This window comes from Sinohyriopsis cumingii, chromosome 2 (assembly GCF_028554795.1).
Source record: "Sinohyriopsis cumingii isolate HCF-2022 chromosome 2, ASM2855479v2, whole genome shotgun sequence".
Lineage (NCBI taxonomy): Eukaryota > Metazoa > Mollusca > Bivalvia > Unionida > Unionidae > Sinohyriopsis > Sinohyriopsis cumingii.
In genome coordinates this window covers 75,097,310-75,104,964 of record NC_142962.1, presented here as the reverse complement: position 1 = coordinate 75,104,964, position 7,655 = coordinate 75,097,310, and positions in this window count along the sequence as shown.

Here is a 7,655-nt window from a genome sequence, read left to right as displayed (position 1 = left end):
GTGATAAACGCGATCCAGTAATCGGTGGAAAAAATCTGTTACGGTTAGTAATAGTTCTAAACCCGGATTATTAACTGGTATAGACAAACAATATTATTCACGAGCGTACCCGGTAACAGCAGCTGTTTACGGTATTTATAGATTAAATAAACCCACCGTTGAAAATCTCGCTAAGATGAAAATGTCGGTGAAAATAAATTGTGTAGCTGAGAGAGTAATAGAACACTTTACAAACGCAAAACGTGGAAATGGTTTAACCGATCTGCGACGAGAAAGAATAAATAATTGGGCTGAATCAGTTGCTGATGGTGCATCAATAAGTGATGTTGCTACGTTATCAGCGAAATTAAAATTCCCTATAACGGTTAAAACGCTATCAGGAGAGATTTTATATTCATCCGCGTATAAATCCAAAGGAGCACCTATCGAAATGATTGATCATAATTCTTATGCGTGGACTAGTGCGGTAACTATTTTTCCTCGAGATCGTGTTATTAATTCTATTCTGAAAACATATTTGATTTTATTTATAAAATAAGTAAATCCGAGCCAGTATCTGTTTGGTTGTTTTCTAGTGATGAGAAATACGATCAATTTGTAAAACCCAACGGTGATATGTATCGAAGTGAATCACTACATGACATGATGACAGCGATAGCAGAAAAATATTCAGTAAATAAAGAATTACTTGTTAACTGCTTTACTATTCCATTTGTTGTTGCTCACGCAGCAAGAGAAAAAAATTCATGGAAACCAACTCGACGAGAGTTTCTTAAAGACATACAACAAAGTTGCATAGAGTACGGTCATGGAGGATTATGGAACACTGATTACAATTGCACTAATATGATATCATTTGACATGATCGCGTGTTACCCCGGAAGTTTTTTAGGGATGGGCGAGTGTAATAAATATTTTAAACAATTTGGTCATCCAACCGACGAAATGACCCGTGTAGCGATTAATGGTCCGTTAACAGAGTTTTCATTAACAGGATTCGCTCGTGTTATAATATTTAAGTTCGCTAGTGATTTACATAAAATCTGTTATGTTTGGTTTGGTAAACACTTTTCAGAGCAGCGATGGGTTCCAATAGTGCTACTGAGATATAAGCTAGATTCTGCGATGTTAACGTCGCTGACGGTAGTGAAGCAATTATTTCATATCAGAAACAAACTATGGTGTGGTTACCAACTGAACACGATGACGCAAAAGATTTAAGTAGAAAAATTATTGGTAAATTTACTCAAGGTGGTGCATGTGATCATCAACGACATCATTGTAGATTAATCATGGAGGAAGCCGAATTAGATTTTATTATAGCTGATATAGCTGAGAAAGGTATCTTTTGTAATCCAGAAAATATTTATATCGCAGACGGAACAAAATTAGGTACCGTGGTTAGCTATCTTGAAGGAGAGTCACCGCAATATACTCATTTAAGATCATCAATGTTAGCGTATGTAAGCATAATTTTATTATCGATGATAAATAGATTTCCCTGTGACGCAGTTAGAGTGGCAACTGATTCATTTTATATTGATACAAAACACTTACCGACGTTAACGAAATTAACCGGCGACGGTTCATGGGGAATATGGTGAGTTAAAGATGAGAGTATTTTATATTACTGTGAAAACGCTAATGCATCAGCTGAAGAAAAATACTACTCAGACAGTGTGTTAGAAATCTCAACGGCACCATCTGTACATGATCCTGCAGCGAGATATAAAACTGTTTACATAAACGGACCAGGTGGATCAGGTAAAACGACAAGAATTATAGAATTATTTAAAAACACCAATATATAGATTAGCACGAGAGATGAGGCAGCGTGGGGTTAGTTCTAGTACGTATGATAGTTTTTTCAAATACAACGGTGGTGCGTAGAATCCATCTCGGATGGGAGAAAAATATATAAATAAAGTTATTATCTGGGATGAGATTTGTACTGTCTTCGTTGAAACGTTGAAAATGTTCTTGGATTGGTTGCTAACAAAAAATACCGCAATAATTATGTGTGGTGATCACGGTCAACCAAATCCTATTGATGGAGAATCACCTCATGAGTGGTTAAAGAATTTTGTTGAATATTATGAGGAGGTTAATACCGATTACAGATCACTTGATGGGCGACTAAGTGAATTTAAAAAATTAATTCGATTAAAATCAAATAAAATTGAGTGTAGTGCAATGCGTGAAATAATCCCAGAAACACCAATGAAAGATTTTTTTATTAACGTGGACACCAAATGATCTGATAGTTGCTAGCAGAAAAATAATCCGAGATGTACTTCAACAAAAACTATTTAAGTTACATAAAAAAAAGTTTCCGTTGACGCCGGTACCATTATGTTATAGACCAGCTGATACTAGATTACAAAATATTGATGTTGATATACCAGGAAAAGAAAAACAGAATCTTGTATTAAATGATATTGTCACCGTTGATATTAATTTCGTCGAGGACTCATTAAATGCAACAAAATCATCTTGGACACTAGGATACGCTATGACTATTCACTCATCACAGGGATTAACAATAACTGATACTCGGGTTTGGATTGTTGATGACTACATCGAGTGGTCCAACTTAGTTATTTAGCTGTTTCTAGGGTTAGAAAAATATCTCAGCGCGTATTACCCTAGACAGATTAATTATTAAAGACGAAACAGACGAGTATGTGATAAGAAAAAAATTATTCAGTTATAAACAATTTGATAAAAAAAATAATTATGAATTTGATTTGGATGTGGATTTTATTTTATCGCTGAAAGAGAAACAAAAATAATAATTGTTCCGGCTGTAATTGCATGATGATATGGCAGTATCAGAAAAATGATTCTAGACAGTTCACCGTAGATAGAATAAATAATAATTTAGGTCATAATAAAGAAAATGTTACACTAACGTGTTTAGAATGTAACAGACGCGGGGTTGATTATCTAAGTGATTGAGGCGGCAACTGAGTATCAGCTGGAATAACTTGAAGTTCTTCACGAGAAAATCCAAGCTGAGGAGCAAGTGAATCAAGTATATAAATTGCAGGTCTACCTGATGATTACCTAATACTGGTCGAGTTGAAAAATCACGTCTTTTTATTGGTATAATTTTTTTGTGATTGCAATTACTGGCTTCATTGATATCGCTCTCGTTGGCTCATTATTTAATGCTGTAATAACATTTGGTAATCTAGTAACCCAATCACTAGATCGTTTATTTTGAATGAATTCCATCGCATATTGATATCCAAATAGCCGCTCAGCTGGTGTTCGATTAAATCTCTCGACGGTCGCCTGGTCGTTATGAATATTAACTTTTCCACGTCGTATTTTTACATTTTTTTGTTTCATTAAAAAAGTAACAGCACCGAGAAATTCTCGCCCAGGATCAACCTGAAGTAAACTCGGTCATATTAATGGACCTCGTTGATATATTTTCTCAAATGCGCTAGCAACCTCAGCAGCTGTTTTAGTTATTAACGGTTCAGCTTCTTTATATCTACTAGCGATATCTACCACGGTCAGCACGTATTTATAAGTTTTATCATTAACAGTATCATGCGGTAAAAACATAATATCAGCCTGATGAACTTCATTTGGTACACTAACATCAAAGTGCGCGTGTTCTATTCGTTTAGGTGGTGGTAAATAAATCTGCCATATAGCCTGCTTAGATAACCACGTAGCAGCTACTGGTGGTTTTACTCGAGCAACCTTTGCTAATTTTTTAATAGCTGGTTTACCTCGCCAAAATCCAACAGGAGAATAATAAATAGCTTCCATGATATTAATTACCTGCACCTAAAACTAATTTACCTTTCATTGTAGTATTAATTATCCAACTAGCTAATCTCTCTTTGACAGGCTTATCTTTTACGGAATTTAGTGTGTGAAGTAATTTTACATCAGCAAGATGTCGTTGTTGTAGATCTTTACTTTTATACGCGATATCATGAGCTAAACATGCTCGATCAATTGCATTTATTGGATCCTCACCAGGATTTGGTTGATCTTGATTATTTAATCTGATATCTAGTCGTGTTCCTGGTCAGCAGTAATTATATCCTGGTAAATGTTTTTCTCCACGATACTTAGACCAAAAAAATCCTGGAACCGATATTAACTCCATAGGTTTTTCTTTTTTCTTTTTTTTTATTATTTTTGATTTTACTGATTTTTGACCTGATGAAGTGAATCTAAATTTTTTTGTACCACATTTTGTGCATGTACCGGTAACAGCTGATCTATTATTACGTGTAACAACCGTGGTTAGATCCTTCGTTGGTGTACGTGTTTTACATTTCACACAATATAAATCCATAATATAATTATATCATGAATGTAATTGATTTTTCAGCTACAAAAAATCAGTTCCTGTTAAACACCATGCTGCGTTACCAAATTCAATTAGAATAATAATAATAATAATAGGCCCATCTGGTAGTGGAAAAACTCAGTTATTGTTGAATTTGATAATGCGATGGTTGAAATGGGATAAGTTGTATCTGGTTGCACCATCAGTTGATGATCAGCGATGCTATCAAGTACTTAAAGAATTTAATGAAAACGCGGCCTTATTAAATGATGGTGAAAATATTATTGATTTCATAACAGATATTGAAGAAGCACCTTCAACTGATTCTCTAGATGGATCAATTAATAAGTTAGTAGTCTACGATGATGTAATGTTAGATAAACAAACTAATCCAGCTAGAATTTTCTCACGAGGACGTCATAAAAACACCGATGTTATTTATGTAACTCAACGATATACTCAAATACCAAAAGTGATCAGGGATAATTGTAATATTTTAGTTGTTTTTAACGGTGTAGATATTCATACATTAAGATATATTCATCAAACTTGGTGTAGCGGTGACATGCATATAAATAAATTAAAAAATTTCTTTTCTCGCGCTCAAGCTACACCCTATGGATTTGTAACAGTAAATTTATGTGATCCACGAACAAGATATCGAGTAGGTTTATATATCTTTTAACTTTTCTGACTCATGTTTTCTGACTCAAAAAAAAAATAAAATTACTATAGCAGCAGGGTGGGCGGCTACCTATATTGGTCGTGCAAAATAATAAAATAATAATAAAACACACGTAGAGGATCTTATTTTTCAGCTATCTCTTCGAACTAAGGTTTTATTCATTGAAAAAATAAAACACCCCCAGGAAGCTTTTATTATAATCAAAACGCCTTGTACGGGAATAATTTTTCATAGAAGGTTTATTTTTTTGTCGGAATCCTTAGGTCTGTTCGGCCTCCCTGCTGCTTACCGATAAATAATGGATTCATTTTGTCGGTAGAGAGTTTTATGTTGGCTAAACTGTGATGTTGTATTAGAAATATCAATTTATCCTTTCTTTTGTTCTATTATATGTACGATCATGAAACTTGTTATGTGTATAAACTTCCTAGTGGTACTTCTAGACAATTTATTACAAAAACTAGCAACAAATTATTTAGGAGCATATAAATGTTCATAACTTCCAAAAACCTACTTCATCCTTACGTCGCTCCTCACTTGATCTTCCGCACCAAAAGAAGGTGTAGTCAGCGCCCTTTTCACAAATGTTGCCCACTCCTGCAAGGCGGGTTTCACTCAAGGCTGCAGTATAGATGTTGTATCTGGCTAGGTCATTGCCAATCACGGCTGTTCTGCTCTGAGGTCTCTCAACATCACTTATGTCCAAAGTTGTATGCACATTACATGCGCAGAGGGTGAGAGGAACGATTCTCAGCTTTTTCTTTGTAGTGTTTACGTCGCTTATGTAGAGTCCCCTCCAGCTGCGGTTAGCTTGCTAGTGAAGGATGGAGCAGGCAATTTTTAGGCACCTTTTCTATCCCCTTCCTCATGCCATGAAGGTGAGCAATGCGAATCCTAAAAAGGGATGCCGAACTCCACTGCTGCTCCTTGTCAGTGAAGAACGACAATATGGCCTGAGCCCCCCGTGTGCAGATTTGCGGCTATGGCTGCCAGTGTACCCACGCCTGCCTCTTCGTCGTTCGTCTGTCGCCACATGACTTTCGGAAGAAGGATGACCGAGTGAATTATGCGTTGACTTGGTTTAACGTGAGGAAGAGTTGCGTATCGTCCACCTCACTCTCGCGTCCAAAAACATCTGGATCCAGTGACAAAACATGTCAAGACGGCTGGAGATGAATTCGGATGCAGTGGATGACCAATACTACACACATGACTCAACCTGATCTTTGCGCTCCACAGCGCCTTGCTGAGAATCGCCTTTCTGCCCGTTGAACTAGCTATTGGTTCCTTCCGCGCAGGCTGCCAAATCCAGTCTTCACACGCATGGGTAGGCAAACCCTGACTCACCATAGGTTTAAAACCCGTTGGCTACACTCACCTTGTTTATATATTGTTTACATTCATGACGTAAGACAAATAAACAAGAATTTTAAAGAGGCAATTATTTATTATTTTATATAAATTTAATTCTTAAAAATATATCATTTGATATTGTTACATAGATACACACACACACACACACACACACACACACACACACACATATATATATATATATATATATATATATATATATATATATATATATATATATATATATATATATATATATATATATATATATATATATATATATATATATATATATATATATATATAGTTAAAGTTGGAGGTATAGCTCGAGGTCCGCATATCACGTCCATACACTCAACCAATAAGTTAATTTATTTTCGTACTTTTCTCCTGATATATTTGTTAACAATAATGAAAACGTGATATGAACATCTATGTCCAGGTATTTATTTATTTTTGTTTATTGAAAGGTTTCGTATCTTATTTCCACAGAATTGATAGCATATTTTTAATATGTCAAGCAACTATTGTGCTTTTTCATGTATGGTGATACATAGTCACACATGCACGAGTGTTACTTCATGTTGTAAAGTACAAAACTCTTATTACCATACTAAACTGGCAACAAATACAGTGAAAACTCCTTGAATAAAATTCAAACTGTGAGAGCTATTTCTTTCTTCCTAATCTGGTATTTTCTATTTTCTTGGGAGATGGGGCTACACTAACAGTGTTATTATTGCAGCCTTATATATATATATATATATATATATATATATATATATATATATATATATATATATATATATATATATATATATATATATATATATATACCCCGCACATTCCAGACTCTGGGGTCAAGACTCCACTCCAACACTACACTCTGGATTTTACAGTAGGCTCTTTATTAATAGTGTCAAGAAATGTCAAGCATTGAACAGAGAACATGATAGAGGAGCTTCGAATTTGCGTATATGTTTTAATGGAGTAAAATAAGGGCAAACACATGCTGTACTTAACAAATCCACTAATCTTACCTACTTTTTAAATTTCCGATTCAAGCAAATTATTACCTACAGGATTAAACAATATCAGATCTGATTGTGTAGTGGTGGGTACCCCAGTTAGCTTTGGTATGGGTGGAATGTAACCTGTAATATAGTATATTGGGTGTATTTATTATCATTAAGTTAAATGAAAAGCCATTCTTGTAGAATAAGGTGACGGTTTTTTGTGTGAAGAGTTGAAGTATGCGAAAAATGTTTTAGGAATGAGAGTAATATCTTCGTGTGTTAA